Below are 18,945 nucleotides of genomic sequence, written 5' to 3'. Positions count from 1 at the left end.
AGAAACATCCACACAGGCTTTGTCCAAAAGGATGAAGAGTTTCGACCCATACTCTCTTTTACAGGCTGAGATTGAAAGTTCAGGATTTTGAGTATGCCTTCAAGGAAGTAATGTGATAGTAATAATAGATCCTCCTCAAGTTCCCATGGCGTGCCAGGACCCCTGCTTGGCACTTAGTGTACATTATTTCATTTGATTCTCACCACCACACTGTGGGTAGGATTCATGATGTTTGCTCTATAAATGACCCTGAGGTTCAGAGACATTGGATGACTTGTCCAAGGCCATATAAGTAGGTGACCAAATCGTGATTTAAACTCCAGTCTGACTCTTAAGCCCTTTCCATCATGTTACAATCCTTCCCAAGTGTCTGATGAACAGTACTCATTAAGGTTCGCAGCTTGCAAGCCCTTTGGTATTTGCAGAGCATTGAGGCAAGAACAACAGAGAGAGCCAAGAGTCCTGGGTTTGAATCCTGGCTCTACCATTTGTTTACTCACTGTGTGATCTTGGAAAAAGTTCTAACCTTTCTGGGCTGTGTCCTGATCTATAAAAATGTGTGTGTGTGTTGTGTGGTGGGCATTAGAAGGTTTATAAGCTACCTTTCATTTCTAACCTTTGATGATTTTCTGAGCTTTCAAGGGGCTTTGAATTTCCTGAAATTGAGGTGCAGGTTTGGTCTTTTGCTTTGTAAGTGAACTCAGCTGTGAGGAAACACTTCCACCTGAAATTCAAAAACTGACTTAATTTCTGCCACAGAGACATCATTTCTCCCCTCTGTAAAATTCATGTTTCTAAGTGGGTTGTCTCAACACAAACTGCCTTTTATTTTCTTGGTGGGCAACTCCACTGTGTACTGAATGTGGTGCTCTGCTCATAAGTGCCCCATAACGAGGGCTGTAGGACATGCTAGGACTACAAAGTGGTATGCCATAATATTACCACGAAGGGATGTCACTGAAGTTGGCTTTCATATGAAGGCAATAAATGTACTTCCCATGGGTTAGAAGACCAAATATGCACGGAGCTACCTATTTTAGATGATTTGGTTTATTTCTGTAAATTAATGAAATTTTATTTATCGCATGTCCCTCCCTATTTATAATTCTGTACAATATGCTGACATCTCTGCAAATGGCTGTCTATGCTAACAGTGCACCACCCTTTGCTAGTTTGGCCTGCAACCATTCCTCCTGTTGATGGAAATGTATACATTGACCCTCCTGCCATGAACATTCATCGCCCACTGCTCTGCATTCTTGAAGATCAAATGACATGGGCCATGCTGTATGTGGGGAGCAATGTTTCAGAATTCCTTTGATGTTGCGCCTTGTGACAATGGCTAAATCCAGGCTTTTGCCATTTGACTGAATGCCAAATGTGTTAGCCTGAATTCCTATGATCTTATAGATAGATAGCTGGATGGAAAAATAAGATACAACCACTGCTAAAACCTATTTTCCAGGGCTAATTAAGGTAAAGTTTTGATTAATTGAAAAGTTAGTCGAGTAGGATGATACTGCTAATTAGGAGCTAAGGTATAACACTTAAAAAATTCATTTAATATATACTTTGTGCCATCTCTGTACATAGTGTTAAGTATTGAAAGAGGAACAGAAGTTCTTGTAGTCTTTTCTATCCAAATCACTTTTTGATTTTCTTCTAACAATTACTTCTGAAAAATTTTTCTACTTGTTCTAGTCTTTTTTAAGGCTTTTTGTTGTTTCTGTTACCAAAATGTGATCATGCAGAATAGGCATTTTGAATCAATTTTTATTCATTTAACATTACAAGAAGTTAACCCAAGTATCATTCTGTCAAGTGTATATAACAGTGTGTTTAAACATTCACTCGTTTGCTTAAAATTTGAGTTGTTTCCACTTGTTTTCCATGATAAAAATGCTATGAAGAAAAGCTTTCATACAGCGGCAAAGACAAATTTTCATATGTGGAATTATTAGATCAAAGAGGACACTTTTAAATGGTCAATATTATCAATATATTAATTGCAGTTGCTTTCCAAATGAGTAGTACCATTTTATGCTCCTCTCATTGTGTGACATTAAGGTTCTCCTTACTATCTTCATCAGCATTGGATTTTTCGCTTATGCAACAGGCAAAATTCTTTTGGAAAGAAAATGTAACACCCTCTATCTATTGAATTCACACAATAATCTTGTGAATTCAACCATTTACGGATGAATAGATACTGAGATGATTAATTGATTTGCCCAAGTTTATATAACTATTATCAGAGCTGGACCTTGATCTTGGGTCTTCTGAATCCAGCCTATTGTGTGTTTCCATCCGACCACAGCTGCCCCGTAAGTAACAGGAATTGGGTAATAAGGCCTTCAAGATAAGCTTGAAGAAGCTCAGTGGTTGGTGTGTATAAAGATGGAATAAATGAGCAGGACTGTAAAGTAAAATGTCCAAATGGCTTGTTTCTTTAAATACCAAACATTTCCTCAAAAAGAGTGAATAATTTTGATTAATTCATACATGCTGTTTCACTCATCCACATGCACATTAAAAAGGTTTTAAAAGAAAAAAAGTATGTTATTTAATGGTGGCTAGGTGTTGGAGTATTTTAACTAAATTCAGATATACATGAGTAATTACAGTTGGAAGTTGTTCATGCATATCTGAAGGCAGAATGTGGCCTTTTGACTTTAGCCTATTAAACACAAGAAAATTCATAGTTAAAATTCGACTCTCAGCTCCCCAGCCAAGATGGGAATGGCCCCAGCCATAAAACATGATGGACAAGGCTGCCACCAGGCCCAATAATCTGGTGGCATTATAAAGTAGGGTAGGCAAACCACAGTAAATCAAGGCCTAGTCTTCAGTTTTCAAAAAGCCGAATGGGTTAAAGGTGTGTGCGTCCTTCTTTACAGTGAGAAGGCAGACAGGTTTTGCAATACGGTAGAAGATGGTGTGTGGAGCAAATAACAAATGCTTCTTGGTCGGAGGCTGTTTGATCACTCCAGGTATCCATTTGGAGGGTCATCTTGAGAAAGGGATTTGGGGCCGTGTGCTTTCTTATTCTTTGCAGGGATGAAAAAGAGGAAAACCCAGTTTGGAGGCCACAGTCTGTAAAACGGCAGGATCTGCCAGCCATAGAGTGTGGCTTTGGGCAGAGCGGTTTGTGCTTCCATTTATCTGGAGGTTCCTGGTGTGTAGAAGCCCCACCCCTGAGCACAACAGGAGGTTGAATAATGAGGACTGGCAAAACTCAGGAACGGGTTCACCTCCCTAGATTATGAAATCCCATTATCTAATCAGACCATCCCATAATGGACATTAAAAACAAATAAACCAAAGAGAAAGAAAAAAAAAAAACCACCAGTATTTATTTTTCAAAGATTTGATTGTGACTGCGGATGGCAGAAAGAATGTCTTGTTAACATGACTCAATGTCTTTTAGAGAATTGCCAAGAAGCCTGGTGTCTTCAAGCATTCAGATGAGCTCCTCTAGAGGCCTTTACAGGGCGACGAAACTGCTTCGGTGCCTCCTTCAGGGCTGAGACCATGATTTGGATTCACCCTGCCTTAAAGGAGAAAAATTGGAAGCAGCAGGAGGCATCTGTGTAGAGAAGTAGTGAACATCTCTCTAGGTCCCTTGTTCTGTAACCAGATTTTAATTTTAATCAGTAAGGAATCCTGAAAAAACAGTAACAGAAAGCAGTCTGGACGAAGCTTTGATTACAAAACCGTACAGTCATGTCTCCCAGCCACTAAAGTATTTTCATAGCCATTTGCCCGAAAGGTCAGGCACTAAATAAGCATGTCGTCCGCTGCCTGCATCTGGAGTCTCGTTTTCCTGGAGGCATTAGAGGAAAGGCATGCAGAGCTCAGCTCCAGGGGTGTTGCTCCCCAGGCTAGTCTAAATGGCTCTTCTTTCTGACGTGACTGGAGTGTTTTCTGTCACCTCTAAACACTGCCTGCTGTGATAACATTCATTCCCCAGGCTCAGGCCCCCGTGACAGTCAGGAATGCTTGGAAGAGGCCAGAGTGGGACAAGATGGCTGCCCCGCCCAGCCCGCCACTGGCCGGATGTGGAGCTGGGAGGAGCTGAACCTCATTTTGCCCCCTGTTGTCTTTGGAAGGCTTTCATTTGCGTTTTGACTGGGTGGTCCCTTAGGTCTGCTACTACATTCCAAATATTTCCAAAACGTTCTGAGAAATGGTGGTTCAACTAAATGAACATATTCTCCTGACTAATGTGGGACGCTGTGTGGCGCTGGCAGTTCCTCCTTGACATTCCCCACTTTCCTTTCCTTTGAAGGCATTTAGAACAAGGCAGAATGTGTCAATCTGAATTCTAAGATTCCGGGTACAGTAGATTTTTCTTTTTTTAACAGCCCCTATGGTTTAATGCTCAGTGGTTTCCAGCATTTTTGAATGTCTCACTGGATTCAATAAAAGGTTTTTAAGCAGATACTCCCAATACTCGTTATTTATTTGTAAATTATGTATACGTACTATTGAACTAACATATTAATTAAAAACATACAGAAAGAAAATGTTAAAGAAAGAAGCAAAGAGACCGGGGCGGTGACTCACGCCTGTAATCCCAGCACTTTGGGAGGCTGAGGCAGGTGGATCACTTGAGGTCAGGAGTTCGAGACCAGCCCGTCCAACATGGTGAAATCCTGTTTCCACTATACAAAAATTAGCCAGGAATAGTGGCGCAGGCCTGTAATCCCAGCTACTTGAGAGGCTGGGGCAGGAGAATTGCTTGAAACTGGGAGGCGGAGGTTGCAATGAGCGGAGATCACGCCACTGCACTCCAGCCTGAGTGGCAGATCAAGACTCTGTCTCAAAAACAAACAAACAAACAATCAAAAAACGAAAAAGAATGAAGCAAAGATGAAATAATATTGTTTACTTTCTTGATGGTACAAAACCTCTTTCTGCTTTTTGCTTTCCTATTAAGATTGTACACTCATTTTATATTTATATGTGACTGAAAATGAATATGCTTCATTTGAAACATCACTTCTCAGTTTTTTTACACTTTATTTTTATTGAGTTTGGTTTAACACTTTGTGACACCATTCAAAAGTCTGCTTCTAAGATCAATCTATTCTGATACCTGGCTTTAATGATTATCATGGCTAAAACAATACTGCAGAGATAATGCAAGAAGGGCATTATTGGCTGTAATTGCTAAGTTCAAGTCACTTTTTTTAGCCACATCCACCAGCTATGCAAAGGTTCTGTTGAAAGTTTACCAATACATTTTCCTCTGCCTTGAGTCAATAGATAGTTCTTACAATCTAATCAAAGTGCTTCCCATTGATGAAACCCAGAGAAAGTCATAAGGCAAAGAAGTCTGGTTGATGAACCATTTTTTACACAAATATGTAGAGACAAAGATAGTTAGATAAAGACATATTCAATGTTCTCTGAAATTGTACATTTGAAAGATTTTTAAATAATTTGAGAAACACCACTTCTCAGTTTTTTTACACTTTATTTTTATTGAGCTCAATTTTATATATACATATAAAATTTATTATCTCTACCATTTTTAAGTGTACAGTTCAGTGCTAATAAATACATTTATATTCTTGTTTTCCCTTTCATCTCTCCCTCTTCTCTATCTTTCCTGGTCTCTGGCAATCATCCACTTTTTTAGCTCCTACATATGAGTGCAAATGTGTTATTTGTCTCTCTGTTGGTTGGCTTGTTTCACTTAACTGGCCTCCAGTTCCATCCATGTTGCTGGAAATGACAGAATTTCATCTTTCCTTATGACTGAATAATATTCAATTGTATGTATATGCCACATTTTTCTTTCTTCATTCATTCATTGATGGAGCCTTAGGTTTAATCCATATCTTGACTATTGTGAATAGTGTTGCAATAAACATGGTAGTGGAGATATTCTTTTAATATATTGATCTCCATTTTTTTGAACATAAAAATATGTCCAAAGCTCTCTGAAACTGCACATTTAAAAGGTTTTTGTTGTTGTTGTTGTTGTTGTTGTTTAAGAGATGATCTTGCTCTGTCACCCAGGCTGGAGTGTAGAGATGCAATCATAGTTCACTGCAGCCTTGACCGCCTGGGGTCAAGCAGTCCTCCCACTTCAGCCTCCCAAGTAGCTGTGGCTACAGGCATGCACCACCATGTTCAGCTAAATTTAGAATTTTTTGTAGAGTCTGGATCTCACTTTGTTGCCCAGGCTGGACTCAAACTCCTGGACTCAAGTGATTCTCCTACCTTGGCCTCCCAAAAGTGCTAGGATTACAGGTGTGAGCTAACATGCCCAGCCTACATTTTATATATATATATGTTCTTTTTTTTTTTTGGAGATGTACTCTCGCTCTGTTTTCCAGGCTAGAGTGCAGTGGTATGATCCTCAGCTCATTGCAACCTCTGCCTCCCGGGTTCAAGTGATTCTCCTGCCTCAGCCTCTTGAGTAGCTGGGACTACAGGCACATGCTACCACGCCCAGCTAATTTTTTGTATTTTTAGTAGAGACAGGGTTTCACCGTGTTAGCCAGGATGGTCTCGATCTCCTGACCTCGTGATCTGCCCGCCTCAGCTTCCCAAAGTGCTGGGATTATAGGCATGAGCCACAGCACCCAGCCTCTCATTTAAAATATTTTAAAATAATGTAGAAAAATTCCCATTTCTCAGTTTTCAACACATGTACATATTAGGATTTTTAATAGAGGTAACATAGTTTTCAGAACCAACATTTCCCAATGGTGGAAACAACTCTAAATATCCACCTTCAAAGTGTTCTCTCCATCGCAAAAAAAGTCAGTTTTTCACTCACTAGTTACAATTCAGTATCTTCATTTTTGCAGAGCTGTTTGCATATTCCAACAGCTTCTTGTCACCATGGAAATCTTATAAAATACTTTTTTACACAGTAATGTGACAGAAGGGGTCTCACCTGATAATCCATTCTGGTTTATTTCTGCTAGGTAGGATTACATTTTAGAAACAGCCTAGGCAAATAGTGAGAGAAACAAGTGGATTCATCCAAGTTCCTGCAAGTAAACACCTGGTGCACCGGAGTGGGGTAACTGAAGAGAATTGAATAAAGGTAGTTACAAAGGCATGTGCACAGTTCAGAGAAAGCAGTGATAGGGAAGCAATAGCAGGGGCCCTTCCTGCTTTCTCCTAAGCCTGAAGGGGTAAGGAAAGGATGCGGTGATCCAAGCCCAGGTAGAGAACTGGAGCTCTAGGAGTGGGGGCATGGACTGCAGCTGTGACTCTGGTCGAGAGATTGTATTAGTTTGTTCAGGTACCATAACAGAATAGCACAGATATGATGGCTTAAGCAACAGAGATGTATTTTCTCACAAGTCTAAGATGCAGGTGCTGGCAGGTTGGTTTCTTCTAAGGCTTCTCTCCTTCCAGTCTTCACGTGGTCTTCCCTCTATGCCTGAATCTGTGTCCAAATTTCCTCTTCTTTTTTTTTTTTTTTTTTTTTTTTTTGAGACAGAGTTTCGCTGTTGTTACCCAGGCTGGCTGGAGTGCAATGGCGTGATCTCGGCTCACCACAACCTCCGCCTCCTGGGTTCAGGCAATTCTCCTGCCTCGGCCTCCTGAGTAGCTGGGATTACAGGCACGCGCCACCATGCCCAGCTAATTTTTTTTGTATTTTTAGTAAAGACAGGGTTTCACCATGTTGACCAGGATGGTCTCGATCTCTTGACCTCATGATCCACCCACTTTGGCCTCCCAAAGTGCTGGGATTACAGGCGTGAGCCACTGCACCCAGCCAAATTTCCTCTTTTTGTAAGGCTACTGGTCATATTGGATTAGGGTCCCACCTAATGATCTCATTTTAACTTATTTACCTCCTTTAAGGTCCCATCTTTAAATATAGTCATATTTTGAAGTACTGGGGGTTAGAAATTAAATATATATAAATATTAAATATATATAAATATATATTAAATATATATAAATATTAATTTGGCGGGGTCTTAATTCAGCCCATGACATGGACACTGCCAACCTGTGGGCCACAGGGAGGAAGCGTTAATCAATCTTTGCTCCAGCCCACCTGGCAGCCTACTGGTCTGCCAGGACCTCTCATTGGCCAAACCAAATGGAAGTCAGAGGCAAGTAAGCTTGTTTGATGCCACCTGTGAAGGTCAGTCTCTTGAGATATAGACAGCAAAAAAGAGTAATCTGCAGGAACAGAGAGTTTCTAGCTCACAAAGTCACTGAGCTGAACTTAGAACACAGAGATTTCATGGCAGGCTTATGAATGATTTAATGCAGAAAGAGGGAAAGAAGTAACGATCAGAATGAGCCAGGGTGTTTGGTTTTGTGGATCACACAAGAGATGTTAATTTCAGGCAACTGCTGTTACTAGGCTCAGTGTTGCAGTGACAATTTGAATCTCTCGTATGGCGCTAGTCCTTGTGAGAATTAGAAAAAGGCATCCCCTCTGGGCAGACAAATAAGAAAACATTGCCTTCTGCTGGACTGAGCAGTCTTTTTGGTACACAGCTTTTGGTAAGCTCCCCGTTCAGTCTCTTCAGCCAAACACACACTGTTAGGACTGAACACTTTCTGACAGCGCCCCTTACCATGGGCTCAGCTGGATAGCCCACACCCTGTCAGCCCTCTCTTTCCAGCCCCTAGCAGGAACAACTTGAGGATAAATTCTGATGTTGTGCCTGCTATACTCTGCAAACTGCCAGCCTCCTAGTTCCACATGAAAGAAAAAAATCATTAAGCCATGAAAAAATTCCAATCTATCACTAGCTGTTTTACTAAATCATTCAAGCCCCTTGTGCTGGCAGTTTCTGGCTGATCTGAACTTAAGTATTTGGTGGATCTTCCACCTAAAGGGAGTAATTAATGTTAATTTAGATCACTGGTCCTTGTTAGCACTTCTGGGAACGCCATTTTGAGAGTTTAGAATTATTAGCAAAAATGAATATAAGCATTGGCTATAAGCATTGGATTTCTTTCATCCATCAAACAGACTGCGGCTTATGGTGAGAAAGCTACACACTGCACAACTCTGGGGGCGCCATTCACATAGTCATTGTACATTTGTATGGGCTTTCTGACAATTTTCTGGCAGATGGCATAAAGACTTCTAAAAACAGCATACTCCTCCATCCCCAATTGAATTAAAGTTGCAGTTTGAGTAAGTGGTAGGTTAGGTACCCATGTGTGTGAGGCACTAGGAGTGGGGCTGGGGAAAGGGAAGGACCCAGTGAAGACAAAGGCATGATCCCCATTTCTTAGTATAGTCGAGGAGGGAGACATATGGGCAAACCCTTATGAAGCCTCAGCTTCAGAATAATACCCAGATGCACTCCCTCCATCTGCCCCACCCTCTCTGGTTCTGTGATGAGTCGTGAATGAGGAGAATATTTCACCACCCCACTCAGGCAGTGGCAACATTGGGCTATTAAAGCTATTCTTTGGGCTCAAAGAGTCAAGACTGTGAGAGATTCGTGATAGCCACTGCCAGTCCAGGAGAGGGAGAGTGGCAGAGGCCAAGGGGACTGGGGTGCATAGTGAGCATGTGGCATGGCCTGGAGCAGCATGGGTGGTTCCCCAGCTGCCATGGTTGTCTTTTGAAGCCACTGGAACAGCACGCAATGCACCAGAGCCCCGTAACCATGAGCTGCATCTTTGCTTAGCCAAACCCAATTTCCTCTTTTTAGAAGAAAGGAGCGGAGCTCTTCTGCAATATCCACAAAACCAATACAACTACACATGGGAAGCCACTTATACCCCTGCTACCCTAAGCCCAGCTCCCCGCCATCCATGAGGATTAGCCCCCTGTCAGCTACGTTCCTCGGGCTCTCTGCTGGTCTTTTGCCAATATTCATCCTCTAACCCACTGGGCTCTTCCTACTGTTCTTTTTATGACAGATGCAGCAAAGAGGTCATTAGGTAATAGTTCTTTTACATAAGAATAGGATTCTGACCCTTTGAGCATGGAGAGCTTGTGGCAGATACTAGATTGCAGTAGGATGAGGTGGACCGGAAGGTGGGCACATGGAGACAAATGGGGTTGGCAGCACTGACCAAGGCTGCAGAGGGCCAATTGGAGGACAAAACAGGTGAGATGAATTAGACTGGGGACTTCATACTTCCCCATGACCTTAGAAGGGTGAAGCTCTTTTCATTCTCAAAAACTCAAAGCATCTATTTTTAGGATGGTTCAATTGGTGAGGATGAGTCCATGTGTTCTGTGAGGCTGTACTTGCTTTTCTTGGGAGGTGCTTGAAAAATACCTGGGAGGATCCAGAGGCTGCTGCATTTGAGTTTCTGTGGGAAGTTGGATTTGTGGCCTCAAAGATAGTAACACACTGCTGACATCTTAGAAACATCACTGTTTCTTTAATTTAATACATGCGAAAGTTGGTGGCCAAGAGATTGTATCTTACAAGCCTATTACCAGCCGATTTACCAGGCCTTCAGAGAACAGCTTTGGAAAGGTGATGTTAATCAATCGTTCATTTCATCTTCCTTTTCTCCTACGCTTTTTACTTTTTCATACTTATATTCATTTTCTCACTTACCTTCCTAAGTCTTTCTTTTCTACTTCTGTTCTCTCCTTTATGTCACCCTCTCATTACTTCTCTTTATACTTTTTTCAGATTTTCCACTTCCACACTCTTCCTGCCCTTCAACTCTGTTTCACACTTTTAGCACATTCTATATGACAGTGAGACATAAGCAGACTTCATGGGGCAAATTTATGGAATCACAAAAGGCCTCTTCTTGTGGAGAGTACTTGCCTTCTTATGGCAGAATTATTTCTGTTCTTTAATACGCAGTTCTCTTTTGCTTCTGGGCAGAGAGTAGGAGGTGAACTGACTTCCTTACCACCTCCAAACTCCCACACAGAGCAAGGTATCAGAGCCTGAGCAGGGTTAGCTGGGCTTTGGTGTCAGCAACGTGAGATTGGTTGCACTCAGGTGGATTGAGCAATGAGTAAGTGTATTAGTCCATTCTCACATTGCTATTAAGAACTACCTGAGACTGGGTAGCTTACAAAGAAAAGAGGTTTAATTGACTTACAGTTCCGCAGGCTGTACAGGAGGCCTGGTAGGGAGGCCGTGGTGGAAGGCAAACCAGAAGCAAGCACATCTTCACATGGGGACAGAAGAAAGAGTGAAAGGGGAAATGCTACACACCTTTACACAACCAGATCTTGTGAAAACTCACTCACTATCATGAGAACAGCAAGGGAGAAGCCCACCCTAACAATCCAATCACCTCCCACCAGGTCCCTCCCCCAACACAGGCGATTACAATTCAACATGAGATTTGGGTGGGTGCACAGAGCCAGACCACATCCGTAAATACATCAAGGGTATTGGGAGCCAGGTTTCCTACCACAAGGAAATAATTACAAAAATGGGAAGGTGTCCAGCACAGTGGCAATTCCAGCGTTTTGGGAGGCCGAGGCAGAAGCACTGCTTGAATTCAACAGTTCAAGTTTAGCCTGGACAACGTAGTGAGACCCTCTCTCTGAAAAATAAAAAATAAGTTAGCTGGGTGTGGTGGTGTGTGCCGGTGTGAGGCACTAGCAGTGGGTTGCTAGCTCAAGTAGTCCTAGCTACTTGAGAGGCTGAGGTGGGAGGATTGGTTGAGCCCAGGAAGTTGGGGCTGCAGTGAGCTACATAATGGCACCACTGTACTCAAGTCTGAGTGATAGAGTGAGACTCTGTCTCTAAAAGAAAAAAAAGGAAAGGGAAAATGAAATCTGTGGTTGAAAATTCATGCTTTCCAATATTTACAGACAAGATGTAAATATGTGTGTGGACATACACATGCACACATTCTCTCTCTCTGCCCGCCCCCGCCCCCTGAAACCCTGTCTACTGACAGGGCTTGGGAACAGTGACATGTAAGTAGCAAAGAGTATACCTAGCACCTACACCTTAGCTTCTAAATGTCATCTCCATCAAACGAAACTAGGGCTGGCCAAGCGTGGTGACTCATGCCTGCAGCACTTTGGGAAGCCAAGGTAGACGGATCACTTGATGACCAGCTTGGCCAACACAGCGAAATTCGTTCTCTGCTAAAAACATAATAATTAGATGAGCTTGGGGGTACATGCCTGTAATTCCAGCTATTCAAGAGGCTGAGGCAGGAGAATTGCTTGAACCTGGGAGGCAGAAATTGCAATGAGCTGAGATCGTGCCAGTGTACTCCAGTCTGGGTGACAAAGTGAGACTTTGTTTCAAAAAAAAAAAGGGGAGAGGGGGTGGAAATAAAAAGGAAACAAGGCTCTTTGGAGAATTCCAGGGCTGGGGCAGGGAAAGTACAAAATAAGCCTGAGACAGCTTGTGGTGGCAGTAGGCAAGGGAATGCTTAAAGAATGACAGGGACATGTCTAAAAAACACAGAGGCTGCCTTGCAGGGCTCCCATGGGCCAAACTGGGGAGAATTTGAACATCAAAACAAGTAATGACTGCAACCGATCAGAATCCATTGAGTACAATAGGAAATTCTGAGTCCATACTCACATAAAGTAAATGAATAAATTAAAAGTTTGAGGATGCTTGGGGTATTTCCATGGTTTCAAAGCACTTCCTCACTAAATACTTATTAACTGCAAAGTGTGAAGTAACTTTACAGTGGAAGATGCCTGGCAGACACCACCTTAATTAAGTGATCAAAGAGAGTATCACAGGTAATGAAACACAGTGAAATCATTCACCTCCTGATGGCATGCAGTGAGGAGAACACAGCTTCACTTTGTTGATATTCCTTCCAAAAGTGGACCACGCAGAAACTTCAAACAAACAAATCTGAGACACTCTGCAAAATCACGGGCCTGTAATCTTCAACTGCGTCAAAGTCATGAAAGTCAAAGAAAGACTGAGGAGCTATTTCAGACTGAGAGAAACTTAAGAGACACAACTAAATATGTGATTTTTGAACTGGATCTTTTTGCAACAAGGAACATTTCTGGAATAATTGGTGAAACTTGACTGGGTCTGAGGTTTATTCAGTAGTAATGTGTCCCTGTTACTTTGATGGTTGTGTTGTGGTCATGTAAGAGAATGTCCTTGTTTTTAGTGGGTAATGGAGCATTTGTTCTGTGATCTGCTCTCAGGTAAATCAAGATACACCTTCTTTGTACTGTACTTGCAACTTTTTGTTTCAAAATTTTAAAATATTTAGGCCAGGCATGGTGACTCATGCTTGTAATCCCAGTACTTTGGGAGGCTGAGGGGGGTGAATCACGAGGTCAGGAGTTCAAGACCAGCCTAGCCAAGATGGTGAAACCCTGTCTCTGCTAAAAAAAATACAAAAAAATTAGCCGAGTATGATGGTGGGCTCCTGTAATCCCAGCTACTTGGGAGGCTGAGGCAGGGAATTGCTTGAACCTGGGAGGTGGAGGTTGCCATGAGCTGAGATCATGCTACTGCACTGCAGCCCGGGTGACAGAGCAAGACTCTGTCCCCCCTATAAAAAATTAAATTATTTAATAAATCAAATGGCATATCCATTTTGGGTAAAAATAGACATTATGAGATAAACACAACATTCCCATTAATTTAGAACAAAGCATGAGAATTTACGGAAATTTTATGTTTATGGTGGGCCACATTGGCTATCTCTGCCTTGCATCCCTGAGGCTCTCTATTCTCACTCCTCGGCTCTCAAGGGTCCTTTGATGGCAGAATAGAAAAGGACTATGATTTGTGAGAGACCTAGGAAGTCTCCACTATTAGGTAATGGAAAGGGTCATCAGCCTACTTCCTGACTCACTGGCCAGAGGAGGGAACAATTGTCCAAATCAGCCAGCCCAGCAACTCACCTCTGAGCCGCTGCTTCGGGTGAACTGAAACTGGTTGGTGTCTTAGGTATAACATGAAGTGCTCAGTAAGTGGCAGGAGGACTTGTAGCTTGCATCTCTTTTCCCATGTGAAGAGCCAAATGTGGAAATAAAAAGGATCTGGAACATTTTTTGCTGTTGCAGAGCTGTTTTGTCCTTCAGAATCATAGCAATGGGCTCTGCAAAGGGATGAGGTGTATCACCCACGAACATTTGACGAGACTTAGAATACCTGTTTTGAGTCTGTAGCCTACCAGAGTCACTATCACGAAATGGTGCCTTGTTGTGCTGTCCTTGACTTTTATGAATGGGTCCTATATGAAACAGGCTTGGGAAATTGCCATTGTATTGGTGGTGAAATGTGGTGGTCACAGCCCAGTATCCCTGGCAGCAGCCCCTGTACAAGCTAGTAAATTCTATCTTTCCCAGAGAATCTCGCAGGCTTTATTCTTTTTGACAGTCAGAGCTACAGATGCATGTTCTTTTCTCCCTTTTCACCTTGGCTGCCGGGAAACATAATTATTGAGGTTTAACTAGAGATGGCGGAGAACTTTTGGCCTATAGAACTACATTCTGTGTACTCCTTATGTCTCTTCCCTGTTAATTTCTCAACTCCAGATTTCTACATTTCTAATTAATTGTGTTTCCTTGAAAGTTACCTCAAATTTTGGTAAAATACAGGTTTGTAAAACAAAAAACTCAGATCATTGGAAGAATTAAGTTGAAGGATACAAAATTTTCTCAATAAAATTGAACTTAATATTAGGGAGAAAATAATAATGGAAAGTCCTTCATATATTTCTTAGGAAAAATTGTTGTTCCTGGCTAGGAGGCCAGAAACAATATTTATGGTCTTGAACATGTGTCAAAGCACACAAGTTACAAAGTGGGTAAAATGGGATTCCTGCCTAGACTTCCCTGAAGAAAATAATAGAAATTTCTGAAGATATATGGAGGGCATCAGAAAACTATACAAGTGTTTGCAAATCCATAGTCTGATGTGTGGAGAACATGTGACCAAAGGTAAAAGAAGTCAAAATGACATTACCTGGAAAGTATCCCACACCCTACTTGATTTTAAAAAAAACAAGACAGTAGTTTCTTGTTACACATTCCAATATTTTCAGAGCAGAAGTGACAGCAATGTCAACTCTTTGGATATCTGCTCAAGTCTCATTCTGGCAAGGACAGAGCTATCAAAGACTTTCTCTGTCTGCCTGACAATTTCATCCCTCAGAAGGTAGAGGAACCAGTCAGGAAAATGGCTGCTCTCAAGTGAATTCTGATCAGTAAAAAAGGAACTGGTTGAAAATGTAGAAATTCTGAGAATCTCAGGAGAGATGCTTTCATTATCTTCGCCCCCTCACAGAACTCCCAAAGCTCTTTATTTAGATCTATTCTTACTTTGCCTTACAATATTGTCACTTATAGACTTGTGTCTCTAAGATTGTCCATTGAGGACTAGGACCACATCATATCATCTTTGTGTCTGCCACTGTTTGGGGCAGTTATCTTTTAAACACAAAAAAATCGATCAAATGTGTTTAGTTGGAATATGAGCAGAGCAACTTGCATAATTTCAGGATAATCTGACAACATTCTTTGTTAGAGAAATTTTTTTCTTGATCATAAAATGTTTTTACTGTTGAAAACTGGAAAAATTATTCAGGGAAGTATAAATGAGAAAATACAAACTTTCTATAAACTTCCCACCCTGCTAAGCATTTCGAAGTACTTTTTTCCTTGTGATTTATTTACTTATTTACTTTTGAGACAGGGTATCTCTCTATCATCTAGGCTACAGTTAGTGGTGTGAACATAGCAGCCACTGCAACTTAAAACTCCTGGGCTCAAGCAATCCTGTCTGAGCCTCCCACGTGGCTAGGACTACAAGTGTGTGCCACCACACTCGGCTAATTTTTAAAATTTTCTTGTAGAGATGAGTCTTGCTATATTGCCCAGGCTGGTCTCAAACTTGTGGCCTCAATCAATCCTCTGGCCTTGGCTTCCCAGTGTTGAGATTACAGGCATAAGCCACTGTGCTCAGCCTCTCCTTATGTTTTATACTTAAATATTGTTTCACACTTTTAATCATACTGTATCTACGGTTCTGTTCCCAACACTTTTTGTTCACGTTATATTCTAAGCATTTTCCATGTCATTAAAATGTCTTCATTTTAAAATGACTTCATATTATCTTGCACGTCTTTAGCATAACCACTGTGATTTAAAAAATAAATCAATGTAGGGATTTTCACTGGCTACAAGTTCTAAGAATTGTGGTATGTCTGAGAAGTCAAAAAGGAAACCATTTCACCTGTAATAGCAAGATCCAGCAGGGCAGGGGAGACAGGTGAAGCCCCAAGTTCTCCCTCCGGTTTTGGGTTTTATCCTGAGTCAACTGTGGTGCATCTGGAAAGTTAGCTGATGATGTGGAGTGATCAGGGCTGACGCGAAAGAGTTAAAGCTGGAAGGAATGCTCGACCCAGAGAAGGGCAGAACCATGGATCACGAAGTATGACTGACTGACTCTGTGGCATCCGGGCTGGCAGCACTAAGGCCGGTAAGTGGGAATTTCAAAGCCCCAAGTTGGACTCCTCTGCAAACAAGTTTGAGAGCTGTTCCCTAAAGACACCTGATGCCCTGTGAGGTGGGCAGTGCATGGCCCCTGGAGGCGTTCAAGTAGGGCAGGTGGCTTCAAGGATACTAGAGGGTAGGAAATCCCTGCAGTCTGGTTTATAGTCTGGCGCTTGTGTGAGCACTGGAATAACCTACATCAAATCTTAGTCTCTCAGTGTTGCATTAAAAAAAGAAAAAAAAAAAAAAAAAGAACCGTGTTAGAGTTTGTATTTAATTCAAAGCCACGGGTTTTTAATTCCGAGCAGTCCAGAGCCCCGCCATCGCGTTCTCGCGCCGAGTCACGTGGTCTGGCAAGGCGCGTGGTTTTCTCCCTAGTCCCCAGCTTCTCTGAACCTTCAGAGTCACATTTCAGTCATTCCCCGGTCTGAGCAACGATGCTCACAAGGAGGGCGCTGCCAGCACTGGCGACGGCCTGCGCTCCAGTCTGACGAGGAACCCCAAATTCAAGAACCCTGTGACCCAGCCTGTGTGCCCCGAGAGGCTAAACCTCCGCCCAGGGGCCCTCCTGCTGCCCGCGGCCGAGGGGCTGGGTTTCCAGCCTGCGGAGCTCGGGGCCTGATGGCTGAGGAACAAAACGCCCTCCCTCTAGCGGCTCAGGCGCACACATTCTCTTGCCCTCCGCAGCCCCTGAGCGAGTCACGGGAGACACTCTGGAGCCATTTCGCGGCGCTGGAATTCCTTCGCCCGGCGCGCACCCCTCAGCTGTGCCGAGGACCCCGCGCCCTGGATGCCCCGCGGCCACGTGACCGCCATCTGGCTCTCGGCCGGGACTGAGGGGGCTGAGCTCATCGAGTTGCTATTTGAAGAGGAGAGACGGCCTGGCCTTCCTTAAACCCTGAGTTCCGGGCTCTCCTCCCTCACGCACCTACTTGACATCTCAGGCTTTTTGTGGAAGGGGCAGGGCGGTTGTGAGAGGTCGGTGACCCTTGTCCCAATGGCGCTGGATCGTTTCCTTTTTGGCTACCCTAATGGAATGAGGATATAATCAGTCCTATCTTAACATTCACTGAGCCCCTGCTCAGGCTGAGAGGCACTGCCTTTCTCCCAGCGAATTTTAAATCAGTATTTGTGGGATTTCAGCTCTAATGGATAAACCTAGAGCCACTGGCCATGAAGGGTGTGGCAGTGGGGTGAAAAACGGAGCTCTCCCCCGACCCCCTGGCTTTCCTCATCCCAGCCACTATAGTGGGGGAAAATATGTAGACCACAGAGCGACTGCCACACCCTCTTTCCTCTCTTCCAACCCCAGAATTCCACTTCAGTCTCAAGCTTTCACCAAGGTGGGGTTTACCCCAAAGGTGCCACAACCCCTTTAGTTACACGGGAGCGGCAACTGTGAACCACCATCACTGGCTTGATCCTCCCTTTTCCGTGGACTGGTGCTCCTGAGTGTGTTTACCGGTTTCAGTATATATATAATGCAGACAGATGGAGGGCCCCGGACTTCAGCCGGGGAGAGAAGCTAGAAGAAAAATAAGGTTAACAAAACCGAAGGTGCCCAGCAGCCTGAATTGCATTTCTCTCCTACCTTTGGTCATAGGAAAGAGCACTTAGGTGTGTGGCTGGAACGCAAAATGAGACCACAGCTTACATTATTAGCAGCCTGGGTTTGTCTCAAGAGGCCATGTTTCTTTCCTCCCTGACGTCTTGCTTTCTGAAGGACCAGTTAGTATCAGAGAAATGCTTCCTTCTCTGAAACAGCCATCAAGTACGAGCGCTTTCTTGGCTCTGACAAGTTAAGTGCTCTGACCCCTCCCTTATCTAATTCACCCCGCACACCATCCACATTGCAGGGGAGGCACCCAGAAATGGAGTGGACTGCACCTTTTCCTTGCCCATTCTTTTTGTCACCATGACAGAGTCACTGGAAGCCAGGAAATAAATACTGGATCATATACTAAAACGTTTACTCCACTTTGGGCAGAGGGGCCTATTTTGCTTATTAAGTGCAATTTTGCATATGAAGTCCCATAAAGCAGTCATGTGAGGGAAAGAGGAGTTCTGACTCCTCCGTGAATGCTGCATGGGAGCCTCCAATTGGGAACAGCTGAACAGGTGGTTCTGATAGAGGACCATGGTCATAAAGGCATGGATAACATCATCCTAAGGTCCTTGCCCATGTGCTTCCCTACCACAGGTGAGAGGGCTGCTGTTACTCTGTCCTTGCTGAGCATTGACAAGCAATGAAATACTCGAGGGGTAGCAGCAAGAAAGGAGGAAGAAAAAGGGTCTGGTTCTTTGGTCTTTAATAGACCACTACTGGTGTATTTTGGGCTGCACATTTGCTGAGATGACATGTGCTGAGCCAGTGGTTGACGTCTCTGGTCATTACACAGATTTAAATAACCAGCAAGAAGGGGTGGAAAGGTTTTTCCAATGCCTTTCAAGGAAGTGTATTTTGAGATATAATGTATCTGACATAACTTTCAACTCACTTTCAAACCAATCTATGGAGCTGAAGAAAGAGATAAGAAATGAAATGAAATTCTGATACATACTTTGTA

General features: G+C 43.0%; 1 long non-coding RNA gene across 1 annotated transcript; it reads right to left on the bottom strand.

Annotated features, from left to right (window-relative positions):
• Positions 1 to 3,333: 3,333 nt before the first annotated feature.
• LOC105718985 (uncharacterized) lies at positions 3,334 to 18,736 on the bottom strand. The gene is made up of 2 exons (XR_001107881.1): positions 18,574 to 18,736; positions 3,334 to 3,663 (listed from the first exon to the last, which is right to left on the bottom strand). It is a non-coding gene; the product is annotated as an uncharacterized LOC105718985 (long non-coding RNA).
• Positions 18,737 to 18,945: the final 209 nt, after the last annotated feature.

Source organism: Aotus nancymaae, unplaced genomic scaffold, assembly GCF_030222135.1.
Source record: "Aotus nancymaae isolate 86718 unplaced genomic scaffold, 86718_ANA_hifiasm-v0.15.2.pri h1tg000029l, whole genome shotgun sequence".
NCBI lineage: Eukaryota > Metazoa > Chordata > Mammalia > Primates > Aotidae > Aotus > Aotus nancymaae.
Note: the sequence above shows the minus strand (reverse complement) of the source record. Positions and strands in the feature narration are given on the sequence as shown.